The sequence below is a fragment of the Neolamprologus brichardi genome, chromosome 17 (genome assembly GCF_056152115.1).
Source record: "Neolamprologus brichardi isolate AB-2024 chromosome 17, ASM5615211v1, whole genome shotgun sequence".
Classification (NCBI taxonomy): domain Eukaryota; kingdom Metazoa; phylum Chordata; class Actinopteri; order Cichliformes; family Cichlidae; genus Neolamprologus; species Neolamprologus brichardi.
This window is the reverse complement of record NC_142120.1, coordinates 25,459,345-25,479,919: the sequence shown is the minus strand read 5'-3', so window position 1 is coordinate 25,479,919 and position 20,575 is coordinate 25,459,345. Positions and strand designations below refer to the sequence as shown.

Here is a 20,575-nt window from a genome sequence, read left to right as displayed (position 1 = left end):
TCTCAGTTGGTGAAGAGTCGTATTCATCAAACAGACCGTTTCTTCTCTTAGAAGAAATAAAGTATCATTCCGTAAATTTTCTTCCTTACCTTACACTGAGGATCAATTTGAAAATGTTGAAGTGATAAATACACTTATCTCGCTGTAGGGACAAAACCTGCTTGAACCACATGATATCTTTAGTCTCACTGCATTGCAACACAAAGAGCAATAGCGCTCTAAATATTTTGATATATATATATATATATTTTCAATTTGAAAAAAATTATCTCTACAGTACGTCAAATGTTGTTAATGTGGGATTTAAATTGCCGAGTCAGGGTTTCACTCATCCATATTCAGCACAGTATTGTCAGTCAGTTCTATTTTGAGATTTATTATCATAGAAAAGAACTCTTGTATCATGAATGCTGTGCAGAAGAGACTCAGTCTGCCAGCACAGCTTAAGTGATGGACGTTTTCATTCCAAGTACTGGAGACCAAGCAAGAGACATTACAATGGACTGTACGGTAGGCCTTCATTAAAGACATAGTTTAAAAATCTTGAATCTGCAGCTCACAAGCAGAAAATTAATTATTAACACAAATAACGCGATGTTTTGAGAAAAAAACACCGAACATCCTTTCATCTTAACCATGTGCTGAAGAAGAGAACATAAATATGTTCAGAATATTCTGTTTTGAGTTCATGGGGAAATGCAGTTTGCAAACCAAGAAAAGAATATTATTTCCCCTACAGCATCAGTTGTGAACCATTACAAAGGCACTGTCTTGCTATCAAATGACTGAGTATTCAAACTGTACATGAACCAGCAGGTCAGGTTGTGTCCGTGTAAAGAGCTCTTATGTATGCATGTGTGAGCCCTCATGGATGCACCGTGACGCAGCAGGTTTAGAGGGCTTGCATGAACAAAGCCAAGTATCAGGACTGGGCCTGGGGCATCATCCCACAGGGAGAACTTGGCAGCTTGGCATTCCTACTCTACCAAAGCCCTGCCAGCACAAGCTCCTCCTTCTGCTGTTGTCAAGAGCAACCGCTGAGAGAGCTGCTGAGTTTGGATCTAAAGTGGACCACGTGGCCCTGGGACCTCTTTCTGCTCCTTCTTGAGCTCCACTGTAAATAGTGCCCCTTAAGTTTTCTAATGTGCTTCTATTTATCTCTTAGACAATAAACACCAAAAAACGTAGTAGAAACAGCAGAATCATTAAAGCCTAAAATCTGTCGGTTTTTAAGTCCTGCTGTTAAACAGCAGGACACACACAAACACTACCTTCACTTGCAGTTTAAAGTAAGAAGGACACACACACACATCAGACAAGACTCAGCATGAATGGGAGTTGCTTCATTGCCAAACCCACCTCAATCACTTCTAATGCTCTTCCTTAGAAAAGCTTTCATGGTAAGTGCTAAAGCACAATCTCCCATGAATTCATTTATTTTACACGACACCATGCATCACAGCATTGATGATATATTACCAAGATGTAGAGAAAAAAAACAAAAAACAAAACAAAAACCTAACACTTCAGTTTCGTTTCCATGACATTGGAATGTTTAGGAAAGCACCTACAGTCTTTCTTTGTTTTAAAGAACACTTTCCTTTACGGTCCCATCAGTTTAGAAAAACCTTTGTAGATAAAGTAACTCAAGTTCAGCTGAAATTCATTATACTGGAGACTTGATAGGTCTGTCTCTCAGACTGCATACAGTCTGAACACACTTTGTGAACATATTGTATGCCCCGCCAATGCAGTCCATGAAACCAGAAACTAAAACTCAGTGGGAAAAAGGCAACATTTACAGCATCTCAAATCTCCTCCTATCTCCATGTGTGTGGCTATTTGGGGAGATTTTGTAAACAGCAAACACACTGCAAATTAAAAATGTTTGTGATTTGATACGTAACATTGAACCTAAATCATGCTTCAGTTTCAGTGAATGAGAGATAGAGTAAATATTTAGATTGCTGCCAGTGTAACCATACTCCAGTACTCCAACTAGGCACCCGGAACTGTCAACACCTCCCACTCTGAACTGCCTGAGGCCAGCTCCATCGAGTGCAGTTGATACGCTCGTCTTGGTCTTTCTTTTCAGTTGATTTGAAATTAAACACCAGGAGAGCAGTATTTTATCACGTATGCTGATTTATTAGTTGCGGTTTCATGGATGAGTTTTTGCTTTATTCATGTACGCATGGAAATTGTCTAAGTGTGGCAACAACAGGCCCCACTCTGTGCAGCAAAGGTTTTCCTCCACAGTCAGGAGTATAGACATGAGCGCTGGTACACCATCAGCATGTTGTGTTTCCGACGCTGCTTCGAACCTCTGAAATCCTAAACTGTAGTTTTAAGAAATGAAACTGATTTGCGCTGAGCCAGCAATTCAGTTAGCAATAGCGATCGAGAAATATACATGCAACAACACACTGAGTTGTGTCACTTCAGCTTATGACACATTAATGAAAACACTGGTATATTTTTATTATTATTATTATTATCATTATCATTATTATTATTATTGAGATATGCAGGAAATTCTGGTGCCATCTTAACTTACAAGACTCCAGATATGACCTACATTTCACCTCAGTACTGGAACAACGGTGGGCGTGTTCCCTATTAAAGCCTTCTGTCAGCAGCATCTCTGGTCTATATTTTTTTGTTTATTTGTTTTAAGTCAGACTGTCCTATCAATCACAAAGGACATCAAACACACTCAGGAACTTGCTTCCACACTTGCTACTCCAACGTTTCTTACACTTGGACTTGTATTAAGTCACATCCTAGTATAATTGTAGATATGTTTATTTATTTGTGGCTTGCATAAATGAGCTCAACAGTATAAAAACATAAATACAAATATAAAAATAGCAAAAATGATTTCTGCATATTGAGTTCCTCATTTATTCCTTTATGAATGGTTAAAATCCTATTAAAGCGCAGAGCTGTTGCAGCACCTCCTTGCCTCATACAGCGACAACTCCATTCATTTAGATAACCCCCACCCCCTCTTTCCCACAAATAGAGTGACCTACAGTTTCTCAGTACAAACATGATCATGCGTGGGAGGAAGGAGTGTTTTTTTGCTTCTTCCCATCAGAGAGCAATGACTGTACTGTTGAACAGAATCAACCCGTAGTTCAAAAATGGTTAATGGCAACATTTCTGCTTGAATATGTCTAAAATAAATGCTGACAAGTTAGTCTGTATTGTTACAGTAACACAACACTGTTAATAATGGAGACACAAATTTCACAAATCTCCAGGCCAGAAAAGAATAGCCAGACTTCTTCAAAATGATAGAAAGGCAACATTTGACACAGATGGGCTACAGCAATAGAAGTCCATACCGGGTGTCCCCTTCCATTACCTAAAAGCAAAATACATGGGTTGACTAAAACTGGACAATAAAAGATTGGAAACATCTCCCCTTGCATAAAATACATGAAATCATGGATCCATCCTGCCTAATAATGTGGGGTATTTTTTCTAGGCACGTTTTGGGCTCCTTAGTACAAACTGAGTACTACCTAAGTACTGTTGATAACCATTTCCATCCCTTTATGACCACAGTGTACTCATCTCCTGGTCAGTACATTGCCATAGTCATATACTGTGTACTGTGTTTGTATATATGTAACTGTGAGTATATATGATCAATCAACATGGCTGTGGCCAACCACACATTTCCAGTCTACAAAAACACCTAAAGACCATCTGGAACCATTTTCAATGGTGTGGTCAATAATCACAAATACATAAGTAGCGTAGTTGGAAAGGACAGCTATAAGTTCATGACAGAATGTTTATAATGTTTCACCTAAAAGTTACAAAGTGATTCACAGAACCAAAATAAATTAAAAACTTTGAATAAGAGCAAAGGAAAACAGAAATCTGAAAAGCGGTGGAAGCAGACAGCATTAATATTCATTCTTGAACTCTTGGATCTAAATGTTTGCAAGATGATTACTGGAAAACATTTTAACTGTGTGATTAACAATCAAATTAATTTGATTTACAATATTTCCACACTTCAACCAGTGCAACTGTGGTAGCAGCTGAAGCAGAAAGCCAGAGGCAAAGGAGCAATAGATGCGATTAATGAAGGGAGACATACTGCTGTCCAATACCCAACAGGAGAAACAAGAATTGAAAGCAGTAATTTATTTTGAAGTTATCTATAGAAACTCTCTTGATAGAAATTTGTGCACATTCTTCCTATGCATCCAAACATCACATGAAAGATAACACTGAGGAACTCAGGAAATTGTGGCCAGTGGCCAGCAGGGAGTCTAGAGAGGGCAAAATCTCACACGATCACATAGCCAATTGACTATATCTATTAGCCCTACCAATCTCTATAAAGCGCCAAAAGTGATCAACTCACAAACATTTGTTTAAATAATAACCAAACTGGTCCTACTTAAAAACAAACATATTGTTACCCATGAACACACATAAAATGAGAATGCATGAGTGTGTGTGGGAGTTTGCCTGTAAGCTCAGCAGCTGCTCAGAATTCTCCTCCCCAAGCTGTAATCAGTGTCCTAATGAGTCTCAGCGGCTTTCATGTTGAACAGTGTCAGCCTGGATGTGTGTAATGTTTGATGCTTCGTCTAAAGAGCACATACCTAATTAAAAAAAGCACACACTTATGCACACAGAGGCACAGTCACTCTCCAAACTAAACATACACACAATGTGGAGACTGCGGTCTGTACTTTGAATAAACATTCGTGTAAAGTTTCACCCAAGAGACTGAGAATAAGCAAAGAAGGGATAGAGAAAGTAAGAGGGGAGCAGGCTGGCGAAAAAGAGCTGCATTATGAATATGTGGGTGCTGAGAAAAACTATTCACTCGGGAGAAGAGGAATTGGTTCGCTCCGGCATAAGGAAAAGGAGAAGCAAGGATATCCTAATGATCACTCACCTGTAACACTGCTGCGGTGCCGAGAGACACTTTCTCAGTGATGAGATGTATCATTAGAAGGAAAAGAGACAGGGAGGAAAAAGCAGGATTGCAAAAAGCGTGAGCCACCTTTGATTTTAGTTAGAGCAGTCTAGCCCCCCAGGATGTGTTCTGGTCAAGCTTTGACAGCTGTTGTAGCTGGGAGAAGAGGCATGCACTGGCTTATCCCCCTCTACTCACTGAGAGAACCTCAAACCAAAACTATTCTTCTCTTTCTATCTCTAATCAAGGAGGTGCTTACTCCTCTTTTCAGAAAAATGAAATGTTCTTTTTGTGCTTCAAGATTAATTATCTCATGTGTTAATCCACCACCGGACTGTCTAATTCCCACTGAATATCTCACTAAGTCACTCAAGTCTCTGGCTCTATATTTAGCCCAAGGAATTATGGGAGGAATTAATATACACAGACATGACTTAGTCTTCATTATTTTGGAGATGGAGAGAGAGGTTCACGCATTACAGAGAGAGGGAGTGGGAGACAAAGAAGAAAAGACAGTATGAAAACTGGCCTGGTTTCTCGCTCCTATTATGTCCCATTTTTCCCACAATTCTGTTGGGAATTATGCAGTCACAAGGCCGAGGCAATGGCTTTTTAAAGCGCAAAAGAAAGTAACAGTTTAAATAACATTAAAACATCCTCAAAATGCACCATAGCTAAGAGTCATTAAACAGCCAGATTCTCTGTGAGTGTCACAGACTGTATTGCCAATTTTCATGGCTATAAAAACCTAGCTGTAGGCAGGTGTGTTTTAGGAGCCAGTGGTGACATATGTGAACACAAATTATCAGCTAACATTTGCAGATTTGGTTTGCAGGTTGCAGCTATAAGCTGTACAAATCATGGTGTAGTTTAGTAAATTTCACATACTAAAGTAAAGCACAAACTTTATTAGACTGTTTGGACCCCACAGCTCTTTCAAAGCTGAGATGAGTCACCTGTGTGAAACAGTTTTATGCCAATCTTTATAAAAACTGTTGGAAGTCAATAGTATTCACTTTAAATAGAATTGGAACCAAGTGTACAGGAGTTGCATTTTATGGCACTCTCACTTATCTAGGTACAGTTACTTCTGTTACTGTTACAGCTGCTACCTACAATAATATTCCGTTTGGACAACTGTTGGATTTCTTGCAGATGTATTTAGGTTAGTGGTGTGACCTACTTTACAGTGCATACTTTTTTATTGCATATGTTTGCATTTGCATATTAAACAATGTAAAAGTGCATAATGGCAGAGCTTTACATTACTTTCAAATATTGTACAATATTGTGAACAAAATGAGACAGAGAGACAGCTATTTACCTTGCATTTGATTGGTTCCTGTGTGGCATAATTCATAACAGGCATAATATTATGACAGAATGCCTAATATTGAAGTTGATTTCTGCCAAAACAACCCTGAAGGAGAGCTGTGGTATCTGGCATCAAGATGTTAGCAACACATCCTTTAAGTCTACATATATATATATATATATATGTCTAAAGGTTCAACAAACACTGTATTATCAAAAAATTAAAGATTTCTGGCAGCTATTTAATTGGTTCCGGTTTTAAAAGGTTAGGCACAGAAAGAGAGATGGGGTGGTGAGTTGCAGATTTGCAGCAACTGGGGACATACAGCTAACGCCCTATGTGAAACAGACAATTGGATGTGTAGAAGAAAATCAGCTGATCTCCTGTAACAGTGGCTGAGCTTTGCGGCCTGCCTGGAATAATGCTATGCTCAACATATTGTATTGAAATAGTAACATTACTTCAGTGTCATTTACAGTTACAGGTTCCTGGAGCACTAACAAACTTGAATTGAATTGAACTGCAAAGCACATGTGTCGTTTTGGGGAGCTGGAAAGATCACCTCCCAATATTTAGAGCAACCCCTGCATACCAAAAATAAAAACACAAAAGAATCTCATTGAATACATCCACTACATTTTTTGTGATGACTGTAACTGCAGTTATATAACCATGGAAGAGCCAGAAGGAAATGGGATAAGGACAAATGTCTAAATACCAACTAAGCAGTGAATGTACATGTGAAAACACACCGCATATGCAAACACTGGAGGCTGTACATATCTCAATGTACAATATTCAATACCTGCTGTTATTAACACACAACCACTGCACTATGAAACATTTTTTCTGCTGCTGCTGTAACAATGTGATTTTCCCAACTTTTGGACTAATAAAGCTTACTTTATCTTGTAAAGTTGTAGATTTCTGTGTTTGGAGTTTATAGTCCAAGTGTTGTGGCTAGAGATGTACATGAGTCCTAAGCCCCCCCCCCCCCCAAAAAAAAAATCCCCAAAAATAGTAACCACTGTCAAAACTGAGAGGTTTAGAAATTTATAAATAATTTATAATTTATATAATTTTATATAATTTATAAATTTATAAATTCATTGATGAAGACATTCAGGCACATTCAGGCAGGTCACTTCCCCAAACAAATCAGCCTGATTAGACAGAAGTGCCAATTTGTTACACTCATGTCTAAAACCAGGCAAACACAAAAGAGGACAGAAAGGTAAATCAGGCTTTTATGTATCTGTATTCTGCAGGGAGAACATCCAATGAGGGAAATTAAGAATTAATATTTAAAAGTGATCAAGAATGCCAGGAAACCTCACTGTATAATGTTTTTCTTCCTGTGATTAATTATTTTGATAGAGTGTATATACATACCACTGTCTTTACTGAGTCTAGTTTCAGTTGTGCCCTTGCATTCCTTATGATTTGGTGGGTTGGCCATCACTGACAACACATAGAAAACAAAAAGACGATAGTGGATAAACTTTCAGTGTACCTCTGTACCTTTCTCTGTCACAGTTCCAGTTATCAGCTGCACTCCTTTAAACAGTTACACTGAGGGTTTTGACAGGTCTAGGTAAAACACTATTTTCTTACTTTGCACCTTGGACTTGAAATAACTTGCAAAACGTTTAATATGTTTCTAACAACTGGTGAATTTAGCATATAGGCATAAATAAACATGATAAGGACCCCAGTGAAGGAGACTTACATGTTTTTTAAAGGCAGTGTTTTTTAGTGGTGGACATTCGTATATATCATGATCTAGATCTTGAAATTTATATTACATTTTAAAACATTTTGTGTATGTATGGCTGCTACCATAACCAGGTCTTCATTGTGAAAGGCCTTTCATTTCAACAGCATATCCTGGTTACATTTTTAAAAAAAATGTATTTTCTTTTAGATAAATTAAACCACAATGCAGAAAAAAATAAGTCTCCAATACTCAAAATTCATTGGGGAAGAACCCAGAACCCTTACTCAATGTGTCCCCTAAATGCAGACCCCCAAGCCTCCCCCATTCTTCATAATCTGTTTAAAGTGACATCAACAACTACCATCCAGAATGATATGTACTAATATGAAGAACTCTGCTGGCGGCTCCATGTTTGGTCAAATTTATAAAGTTCAAATGTAAAATTTTGTGGATTTTGTGTGCATTAAATGATGCACATCACATCCAGAAAACTCCTATTTGATTGGATGGTGTAGCCATTAAAATGTGCTCTCTTTGCCATTCAGTTCAACCATCGTATACCATTAATTGCAGACATGGATGTGGCAAGTATTTCAAAACTAACATTACTTTTTATTGTGTTCATCCTTTTGCATGGGAACTGGATCGCCTCAATACAACTATAAATGACACTCGCTCATGCATGACACTGGGTGTGTTACAAGGCTGCCTTGCTGAGACTGGGCCTGATGCCTAATATCTTCTCCTCCTCCTGCCTGACTTTTTCTTCTCTTTCCTCTGCTGATCAGACCAGTCAACACAACAAGGCTAATTGGGTCATTTAAATGTCAGCATCACTGAGATCTAAAGGACAGAAAAGCTCTTTGGTCCTACTTGTGCTGTTACACTCTAAACGTCTCCTCACTTTCCCGCACGAGGTATTATGGGAATGTCTGTTACTCTTAGGTCAAGCAAATCTAAACAGGATTCTGTGGTTTCTCTGATATGCTGAGCTGTATGTGACCTGTAAATTTAAACAAATTAGAACTGCATACACACTTTTACTTTGGGATAAACCAACTCAGATATTTAAACAGTTCTCAAGCATGTTCAGATGGAAAAACAGAGCATTACTTATCGCATTTGTGGCGAGTCTTATGAATGATGCTGCAGCTGAGCACTCCGAGATGTAAATAAATAACTCAACAGCATTTTATAATGTCATCGGAACAGAGGGACACAGACTTGCACGCACACATATTTCCCCCCAACATTAAGAAACAAAAGTGCTGAGAGGAAACACATCTTCTGCCATCATTCAGACACAACAGACATGTAGATGTAGGCGGCTGGGACTGAATAGCTTTTTCAGTGTAGCTTTAACCCTCCCAAACCAGCCAGGCACAGAAAGAAGAGAAGCCGCAATTGTTATTCAGCGACAGCAGGCTGCATTACAAGGTCACACACAGCATTTACCCAAAGGCCTGGATTTCAGACAGACAGACACACACACGCACACACACATATGCATATGCATGTGTACGTATATATATATAAAAATATATGTGTGTGTGTGTGTGTGTGTGTGTGTGTGTGCCAAATTATGGAATAGATGATAATATTAATCTTATCTTTGAGTAATTGAACTGAATACTCTAATAACAGAAGAAGGACTGGATAACACAGAAGGGCTCTTTTATCCATAAAAGAGCTCATGCATATTATTCTGATTTTAAATATATATAAATATATTCTGATTTTAAGAATTACTTAATCAGAATATATTAAAGACTCCTCATGTTCACAGACGAATATATAGACAATGCGCTATTTTGTACATAGGTGCTTTTCTGCTCCAATATCCTGTCTTTCTGTTTTCTCATATTCATTGCTTAGTGATGGTCCTTCTCCTTTGCAGTGTGCAAACTGCGCGCTGCCGGCAGCCACTGATAGGAAGCAACCTTCTCACTGAGATCATCCGACACATGCCGCAAGATCCCGGCACGCTCACTTCCATTCTCCTCCCTTTACATGCAGGTTTAACCACTTAAAATGTGATTCGTGAATCCCCCCCGCAAATCTTACCATTTTATCAGTTTGCTCCAAATAGAACTCCTGCGCCGCGGTCCCTTCGCGCACACCACAGGAGACAAATCAAGCCTGGCGGGGCTGTAAAGGTACAAGATTCCCCGGTGGCTCCAGGCGATGCAACTTCCAGCCGGTATGCAGTTTGGGTTTGTTGCAGAATTACCGCTTGGAAGAATGCGGTAATTTTGCTTTTGCGGCAGAGATTAAGGAATGAAACGAGGTTTCCCGTGCCGTGCGTGGAGATTGTTCGGTTGTTAAGTGCTGATATGTCGCTTGGCCCAAGGACCGCTGCCTGCTCGTCTCGTCTTCCACGTAAGAATGTGCCGCGCATTTCAACTAGTCCACTCGCTATCAACCCCCCCCCCCCCCCCCCCCTTCCCTCTCTCTCTCACTCTCTCTCTCTCCCTCTCTCTTATCCATACACAAACACTCTCACACATGCGCGCAAGGAAGCTGAAATCCAATTCTACATGATGGATGTGAGACATAAACGGGGTGTGTTAAATTATCTAGTCTCATCTGATTCTACACAGAGACACAGAGATGTGGTGGAACATGAAGAAAGTGTGTGTGTGTGTGTGTGTGTGTGTGTGTGTGTGTGTGTGTGTGTGTGTGTGTGTGTGTGTGTGTGTGTGCGTGTGTGTTATTCCTGAGGCATCAGAACGGGTCAAAGAGCTCAAACAAAAGAGATCAGAACCCCGGACAGCGACCGTGACCATTTTAATATAAATGTGTCCATTTACAAATCTACACGTTATAAAATGTCTGGAGGAAATTATCTTGGAAAGTCTATCATCTTAATTTTTTGAGAAATCGTCATATAATCTGTAAGATGATTTTAGACACTGTATGTTAGTACACTATGTGTTTAAAGCTGCTTAAGACATTTTATATAATATGTAACTGGCTGCCTTTCCTGCAACAGGCTAATTATGCCTCCCATTCCAAGATTATAAGGTGTGTTTACTGGGAGGAGGTGGTGTGGCATTACGATAGTCATTTGATAAACACTGGCAAAGACTGTGCAAAGACAATGGCAGTAGCTTTTAATGGCTTCTCCCATTTTTTGTGTGTTTCTCAGTTTGCCTTATCAGCTTTTTCTTGGCATCTCTTTCAGTGTGATTCCTGTTTTAATTGAAGACCTGTTCTTCATATAATTTTCTCTGTTTTTATTTCCCTCTTTTGTTCTTTTCCCCACCCTCGTCAGTGTCTGACTGGCATTCTCTGTGCCTTATTACCCTGTTAATCCTCTCTGATACTGATTGTGCACTGCACACTCTGTGAAGGTGATTTACCTGTTTTGCATTTTATTTAGATACAACTCCACACATATAGATGAGTATGCTGTGGTTATTTCAGAAGGACCACCTCAATTAAAAACAGAATTAACATGTCTTTTTTGTATGTTTGTTGACCTTTCCCACATTGGGTTATGTATTAGCTGTGTGAGCTGGTAATTCTGAACCCAAAAGGACAGAAGGCAGGAGTCGAACTCAAAATGAGCATTTAATGCTGATAGTCCAAAATGTTACAGCAAATATGGAACTGAGTAAGTGAATCAAAAACACAAAGAAAAGCCACGAGATACAGATTTGTTGGGGACGTCAGAGTGGGAAGATATAAGGCTGGGGTTCACAAAGACATAAAGGACGAAGGAAAAATAAACAGAGAGAGACAGAGAGAATATATACACTCTCATTATAACAAGGAGAGATAGGTGGGATGCATGGCTCGAAAAATGAGACATAATGAGACGGAGGAAGCAAATTCCACACAAGACACACACCTCTAAGGCCTCAGTGTGTCTAAAGAATGGTTGCTGCAACAGATGATGATTGCAAAACCTCCTCTCTTAAGCCAAAGGCTAGGAGACAAAGGAAGGCACAGCTTCCAGCTATTGTCTAATTACTTCTATTCATGTAGTAGTGCACCAGAACTGAGGTGTGCAACATCCACTTGGACTGGCAGCCAGGGAAACTGCAACAACGGATAACCCTGAGTGAACTGTGCATTATCTAAAAAAATCATTAAAGATAGTGTGTAATGTAATAAATAAAAGTATAACAAAAGTGTTGTGTCTGACTGTCTGTGTTAGGGAACCCACAGTGACACAGAAATACTGCACTGGTGCCACCACCAAACAGCAAAAAAAAATATTGGACTCACAGCCTATAACAGCCATTGCAAGCACTGACACAGATAGTGGCAGAGCTGTCCACAATGGACCAGAAACAGATGACTGGAGGCAGCTGGAGGCACGGCACTGCAGGCCTAGGTCGAGCAGCACATCCAGGAAGTGGAAAACCTTGGACCTGGCCTAGGGCCACCACTCTGCTTCACCTGGTTACTTTAATCAAGAAGCTGGAGATAGGTGATAGTCATTCTTGGAGGATGGCAAGGCTTGGCTGGCCATCTCTGCTCTAATCCATCTCAAAGTTGTTCTGTTGGCTTGAGGTCAGGACTCTGTGCAGGCCAGTCAAGTTCTTCCAGACCAAACTCACTTACCCAGGTCTTTGTGGGCCTTGCTTTGTCCACTGGTGGGCAGTCATGTTGGAAAAGGAAGACCCCTCCCCAAACTTTTCAAATACAGTTGGAAGCATGAAATCGTCCAAAATGTTTTGGTACAGTGAAAAATTAAGTTTCTTTTACTGAAACTAAGAAACTAAGAAACTACGATCTAAATGCCGGTCACTGGTCTCTCAATCTCCTGTTGGAGAGCTGTGAGCTTCTACGAGATGTTATCAATTTTGTGTTCAAAGAGCATAGTCTGAGTACTCACGACCGCTGTGAGCTTCTCCAAGATGTTATCTGTGCTGCATTAGATGAGCACATTTTGAGTATGCACTGTTCTTTTGCTAATCTCAAGGCTACAGGAAGTTTGGAGGTATCTGGCAATGAACTCTGCAGAAAGTTCTTGACCTCTGTGTACAATGCACCTCAGCATTGCTGACCCTGCTCTGTGATTATAGGTGGCCTACCACTTCATCGCTGCTTTGCTGTCGTTCCCAATCGCTTCCACTTTGTTACTGTAACACAATTGTGTTACAGACTTAATACAACACACACACATACACACACATATACACACACAAGCAGAGCCTGTGTTTGCAGGGAAGTGATGGATTATTTTCAGTGTGATTACACAACAAAAACTTGTTCTCCTCCATCTCAGCTCTTCCTCTGTCCCCAGTCCTGGCGTAACTGAAATAGGCAGAGCATGATTAGGGAATAGGTCCCAGCTGCTCTGCCAGACACTGCCCTCTGAACTTATTTCACCACCCCTCCCTCTGTAGCAGAGCCACAGACTGCACTCCTCCACAGATATAATAACACTAACAGTTGACTGTGGAATATTTTGTAGTGAGGAAATTTCACGACTGTACTTGCTGCACAGATGGCACATTTTCTTTTTCTTCAACCATTCTTCGACACTTATGTTTGAATGGGTGAGCAAATCCATAGAATTGAGGCTGTGATTAGCTCCTGCCTTGCACACCCTTTAAGGCAGGCCTTTGCAATATTCAACATCAAAAGAGACATTTTGTTTCTATAGTATATGCAGGGATCTCAAACTTAAATGAGCTGTGGGCCACTGCTGGCACTGCCATCTCATTAGAAGGCCACTTTAGTGTTAAGGTAGTACAAAAAAACAAACAAACAAGAAAACTGAACAAGATAATTGAAGCTTTTCACTGAACTACCAAATAAACACATTGGTATTCTCTTTCTGGCCTGACACACGGGAGCTTCTGCTATATTTTTGTTCGTATTTAACAAAATAAAAATGCAGACATAAGTGTACACATTAGTTTTTGACTGCTAGTGAAAACTAACAAAAAAAAGTATATATGTATGGCTAACTCTAATTCGAACCTGTGGCTCGTAAGCCGCATGCAGCAAAAGAACCAGATGTGCCTCGTAAGCCGTAGGTTGCCTTTGCTATAAGGGATGGACTGACCTCAGTTTAATAAGTTTGTGGAACAGTGTGGGGATCAGTCTCATGATCACACTCTATGCTTTGCTTTTAACCATGTGACGGTCAAATGTTGTACCTTGCCACAGCACCAACATTCCTCTATTTGGCAATGATTACAGACAGACTTAATTATTGAAAAAAATCAAAAAGCCAGAAGCCTGACGCTGACTACTTTTGCACATCACAATCAATATCCAATCCATTTTGCAAAACACAGTTATGTATGCCTTTGGGAATCCAGTTTCCTTACTAATGACATTTGGAGGTGGAAGGGGGAGTGTGAAATAAATAGACCCTGCGTAGCCTCAGGTGACAGTTTTGTGGTGTTTATTGCCACAATATTTTTTCCTTTTTCCTGACATTAGGAATTCTTTTCAGCTGCTTCTCCACTCCACACTCAGCTCCTCTCTCGAGCCGCAGCATCACTGAAAAGGGAGAGTCTGATTACTGAGTGGCAGCAGCTGCCCTGCCAGCCACCCTGGCACTGCCCCTCAAGCCCACTTCACCACCCCTCCACTGTAGCAGAGCCAGAGACCCCACCTCCACCACAGTGAGCCTTTAGAAGAGTGTCTCTAAAAGTATATTTGTTCAAGTTTACTGGCTTGCCCAGTGCAGTTGTTGTAAAACTCTGCTCATCTGCCAAAAAATGGAAAAACAAGCAGAAATGTCAGTCCACTGGAAAAAGAAAGAGTTCAAACCCAAATCCAGTTCCAGAGAGAAATAAAAAATATATGTATAACCTGGAATCACACACTGTTAGCATGGCTTATTGGTTTCACTGGTGCAATGAACTCACCAAAGATCTCCTCAGTATTCTCTGTTCTTGTGTTGGAAAGAAAAAGGTGCGAGAGCTGCTGGAGGGTTATAATAGTATGATGGGAGTTATTTTATCAATTTGTACTATCAGAAAAATGGCAGAGCAAGGTCTCTAGTTGACGTGGAGCACATTTTTGTGCTACTTTTTCCTTGAGGAGAAATGTGATACTTGCACCTGACATGTTGCTTCCTACTTCGTTCCATGTCTCGTTTTCATCTAACCCTCATGCTGATAATCAGTGGATTTCATTCTGCTCCTGTTCTCCATTCTGCTGCCATCCAGGCCTCCCACACAGTGTGTAGTGGTGGTGACTCAGGCACCCCAAGTCTGCCTTCATCTTCCAGCCTGAGCTGCAAGGAGAAGAATCTAACCTTGCTTTTTATTTATTTTTAACCGTTATTTACACTTAAATTACTATGTACCATTAAAAGCCCTCACACACACACACACGCACACACACACACACACGCACACACACACGCACGCACGCACACACACACACACACACACACACACACAGAGGCTGGGACTGGCTGCTCTCAATCAAGATCAGGATTTGAGTGTTTCTCTTGACGCAATGACATCATCACTAATTGATCCGCTTTTGAGTTCTGAAAGGGGAATAATATGCTGGTGTATGGGGTTGCCATGGAAACTGGGCCACTTCATTGCAAGGGGATGTGGAGTGCTGCTGGATGTTGGGGGTAAGTCAGGATGCTGGGGTGGGAAAAATTTGTTAGCGGCTATTTCAATATGTGTGAACAGAAAGGTGGTTTTGAGTTTCCAAAGAGGAATGAAATAGTTTAGAGCAAGAGGAATGCAGCATTGTACAGTATAAAGAACTGATAAAACTCCATCACTGCAGTGTGATGTAATATAAAGAGGAGAGGGGAAGAGCTGGTTTGCGCAGAGAAACAAATCTACTTATACTCATGCTGGTGATAAAATTATGGAGACAGAGCTAGTGAGATTTGGATCAATCACAAGGCTTCCTTCAGCTGGAAGCTACTGAATTGACCTCGTACCTTTCTGCAAACCCAAAAGTCACACACATCCACAAGAAGAACAAACACCCCATGTACCCATTTATTGACATTTCTAAATTAAAAGAGCCACTATTACATCAGTAAATCAGTGCACAGTGTCACGGATCAGCCTTTTCCTTTACTTTTGGGGATGGTTGTCTCAGTGGTCAGAATGGTTTGTTTTGAGCCATAAACCAATAGCCAGCCCAAGGAAGTATGGCTTCCATGTGTCTTCTAACAAACTTATCTTGCAAAGACTGTACCCCTGGCAATCCAGGCGTATGCATTTGTCATAAGTAATAATAATAATGGATTGCATTTATATAGAGCTTTTCGAAGCCCTCAAAGCACTTTACAATTCCACTATTCATTCACTCTCATATTCACACACTGGTGGAGGCAAGCTACAGTTGTAGCCACAGCTGCCCTGGGGCAGACTGACAGAAGCGAGGCTGCCATATTGCGCCATCGGCCCCTGTGGCCATCACCAGGTGAAGTGTCTTGCCCAAGGACACAACGACCGAGACGGGGCTCGAACTGGCAACCTTCCAATTACAAGGCCAACGGCCAACTCTTGAGCCACGATCGCCCATAAGTGACTTGTAAGTGAGGTACAGGGTTTCTAGATCAAGATTAGAAACTTGAAAATGGAGAGCTCAGAAACTTTCCATAACTGTATTATCGAGCATGCATCAAGACTTAAAACAGAGACCAAGTCAGAGTAATGTTGATAATATTGTATTCTTTTTTTTTGTGAAACTTCATTGATAACTACAGGGCCAACCTACCCCACACCTTGTGACAATTAGGGGTTGGCTGAAACAAAGTGCCAGAGTGTCTTGATGGCTAATTACCTTTTGTTACAAGTGTGACAAGTGGCAAATTCCCTTATTCTATGTATTGATCACATATTTTAATAATATCACTTTAGTAATAGTAAAATCACTTTCTCACGTAGTTATGTGCATGTAGAATAGCATCACAAATTTTGTCATTATCTTGGGAAGGGGGGATTTGGGACGTAATTCTTGACTGGTGTGTAGGGATGGGAATCAAGAACCAGTTCTTGTAGAAAACAGTTCCCACCAGTTCAGTTCTTTGGAATTGTTAGTCTGCTTGTTTATCGGTTCCACTTATTAATTCCACTTGCACTAGCGCCACAATCAGCAGATTTCAGTTCAGATGTCAGAGGAGGAAAATAGTGGCCCAGTCTATAGAGTGGATATGGAAATTACTTTTTTTTATTACACAAAAGGATGAGAGCAGAATGGCAAGAAGCAAACTGTATCCAAGACAGAAACAACTGCATTGTGTTGCTAACACAACAACAGTCAGCTTTGTAGAATCTTGGGTAGAATTTTGAACTTTTTCATGTTTCTAAAGTAGAATCATTGAGGTGATCACTTTAAAGCCTCTTTTGGCTGGTTGTCAACTTTGCTTTGTATTGATAAGTAAAGGCTAAAATAAAACTATTATTTTTTGGTATGTGGTATTATGAGACAACGTCTTTCCGGTCACAGAAAGTATGTAACAAGAAATGTAACAAATTACTTTCTCTGGTGAATAATTAAGTAACTTACTGTATTTTAAGAAAAGTAACGAGTAATGTGCAATTTCTTTTTTTGAGCAATTTACCAACCCCAACAGTGGTTGCCACAGTTTGTTGCAGGGCCAGTGTTTGATGAATTCATGTCTTAGAGAATAGGTTAATATTCTTTTTACCTTTTCATTTCTACATCCTGCAATCTTGATGTCTGATCTGGAATGTTGCAATTATAGAGAGAGCAGAAGAATAAATGCTGGCTGAGACATCTGCTTGTAAATGCTTGAGAATATAAATATATTGCATCTCCCGCTCCACCAGCATATCCCCCTCATCATGCTGTAGCAATAACAGCGATTGAAATCACCATAGCAACAGAGTTTCTGCCTGAAAGGGAGTCTGAGGAGAAGCTCTAAGAAGAAGGAGAGAGAAATGGAACAAAAATAGAGCGTTATAATCCACCGTTATTTATGAAGGTCTGGGAAGGAATATCTCCAACATGTCCGTTTCCCACGCTGAAAAGATCAGAGGCATTTAAGGCCAGGCAGCTTTCAGCAAAATTCCTTCAGTGTCCTCGCTTGTCTCTCTGTCTCTCTCTGCTATGATTTCATTCTCACGCTAATAAATGTATAAAATAATTATTTGACCAAGATCCTAAAGTTACTATAATATGATCCTGTGAAGAAAGGTCTTTTATTACATTGGGTATATTCATTCTAGACATAATGCTTTCGTGATATCCAATCCTTTAAATAACAATGTGAATAAAAGACCTACATAACCGAGTGCCTCTGGAGAGTGTCATTCCAGAGCAGTGTTTCCAAAACTGCTTTCTGTTGTGCCCTGTTTTTGGAAAATGGCCAGCAACCGACATTCTTACATATTTTTTTTAACTAAACAATTTAGATTTCCGACCAAAAGATAGCTTATCCTCTTAAGTAAAGCTGGTAATCTCTGCGTACTTCATACATTTCTCTGATTGCCTCTGTTGTTTGTCTATGACTATTATTATTATTATTAGTAGTAGTAGTAGTAGTAGTAGTAGTAGTATGTGTTCATTTTATGGCCTTCTCCCAAAAGAATTGATGCATCTCTTTAATAGTTTTCATATGGGCCATGAGAAAGCAAAATATTTGATCATTCTTCCACGTACTTCCACTTAAACTCTTAAATAGAAATGGATACAAGTGTAGGAAACAGTTAATGTTACATTGGCTTGCTATATAAAAAATAAAAATTATACCATTAATGATGCATCATTATAATCATCACTTTTTTTTCAAATTCTTTAGTATATAAGTAGGCCAATTATCATTAACATCATCGCTCACATGCAATATTTTCTAAAGGCATGGTGCACATACTGCTATTTGTTTAGTGTGATATATGCTTAGTTTGACTTGTGATTGCAAGAGCACGCATTGTTGATGCTAATACTGAGAAAAGTTTGCATCCATGCAGTTCTCTCACTGTTCTGAACCACTGATGACTTGTGATTTTTTAAGATGTCTTAAACTCTAAAGTCAATTTTATAGCTTCACAGCCACACTATCTGCAACATGCGGAAACGTGACCCAAAATAAACTTTCCACAATTTCAGTTACAGTGGTCCCTCGTTAATCAAGGGCGTTATGTTCTAAAAATAACTCACAATAGGTAAAAGCGAAGTAGCCAGCTTTATTTTTTACAATTATTATAGATGTTAATGCTGTAAAACCCCTCACTACACACTTTATACACTTTTCTCAGACAGACATGAACATTTTCACACTTTTGTCTCTTGTTTAAATACCCTCAAGCCTTCATAGAAAAAAATAAGTCCAGTATTATAGAATGAAACCAAAGATCAAAGCCTGTTATCAGGTCCAGAACATGGGAATACAGCAGCTGCCAGAGAATTAAACATTAATGGATCAATGGTATGGAAGTAGAGGAAGCAAGAAGAATGAGTTGAGTAAAGTTTGACTTATCTGACTGTGATATGAGCCTTATAATCCGAAAAATACAGTAACTTCTACCTTCCTTTAGCATGTCCAGAAGTCCAACTTTTTGTGCGATGGTTAGCATCTTCCACTGCCTTTTGGTTGCTACTGCAGGTGTCTTTGACGGTGCAAAACGTTTTGTCGACATTGTTGTGTTTGTTGGGGAGAAAACTTACAAACGTACAGTACAGCACTGCAGAGTCACACTGCTAGCGATAGAAGATTTATGTAAATTTGACAAAATGAACCCATTCTGTGCTGGACAGGAGACACAGCAAGGAGGAGATTGATTGACACTGGTCTACAGCCAATCAGGACGCAGAACACAATGCGCCGTAAAAAACAAACAAACAAACAAAAAGCATGCAAAATTGCACAAAAAATATCCACGAAACAGCAAGGCCACGAAAGGTGGACCGTGTTATAGCGAAGGACCACTGTAATACCAATGAGAGTAGTAAATGTAGGGTTATCAAGACAACCAGAAACTTTCCACAAGACATTGGTCAGCTAGTTAGTCTGGACATATGATATTTGGTTCCGAAGTTTAACCACTGCACAAGGTGATGTTGTTCATTAGTCATTTTTGGACAGTTGAAGAGTGATCAGCGGACATCGCCAAGATGGAGCAGGCTCCTAGTTTGGACCAACAGATAAATATAGACATGATCTGCACGTCTATCCAAGGTCCAGTGTTTAGTTGGGAGAAACCTTAAAAAAAAAAATAATACATTTTATTTATAAGTGCACAAGATAAAACGAACAATACGATCACAGTGAATATGCAGACTTAAACAAATGTTTTGAGTTGAGATTTAAACTGGGTGAGCCAGTGAAAGCCAGTGAAATTCCTGAAGGAGAGGGGTGATGTGCTGGTGGAGGGGTTACTGGTAATAATGCGGGCAGCAGCGTTTTGAACCAGTTGAAGCTTACGGAGGTCATTTTTGGAGGTCATTTTTGAGGGAGACCATGCAAGAGAGAAGCACAATAGTCAATGCGAGCAGTACCGAGCCTACGAACAAGAATTGATGCAGACTGGGTGGAAAAAGAAGGACGTTGTTGCATAGATGGAAATAGGCAGAATGGGTGAGATCATTGATGTGAGATTTATAGAACAGTAAGCCGTCTAGGATGACACCAAGGCTAAGCGCCAGGTATTTTTAAAGGAAAAATGGTACGCAG

The 20,575-nt window shown here is 39.9% G+C and overlaps 1 protein-coding gene across 3 annotated transcripts in view; it reads right to left on the bottom strand.

Annotated features, from left to right (window-relative positions):
• The window catches only part of adcyap1r1b (ADCYAP receptor type Ib), a 37,081-nt gene extending 26,689 nt beyond the window's left edge, over positions 1-10,392 (bottom strand). For 2 of the 3 annotated variants that reach the window (XM_087830334.1, XM_087830336.1), the window contains exon 1: positions 10,048-10,392. The gene's annotated coding sequence lies outside the window, so the exon portion shown is untranslated. Of the gene's footprint in view, positions 1-7,658; positions 7,728-10,047 lie in introns of all 3 variants that reach the window. The other variant, XM_087830335.1, reaches the window with a different exon arrangement.
• Between the last annotated feature and the right edge of the window lie 10,183 nt (positions 10,393-20,575).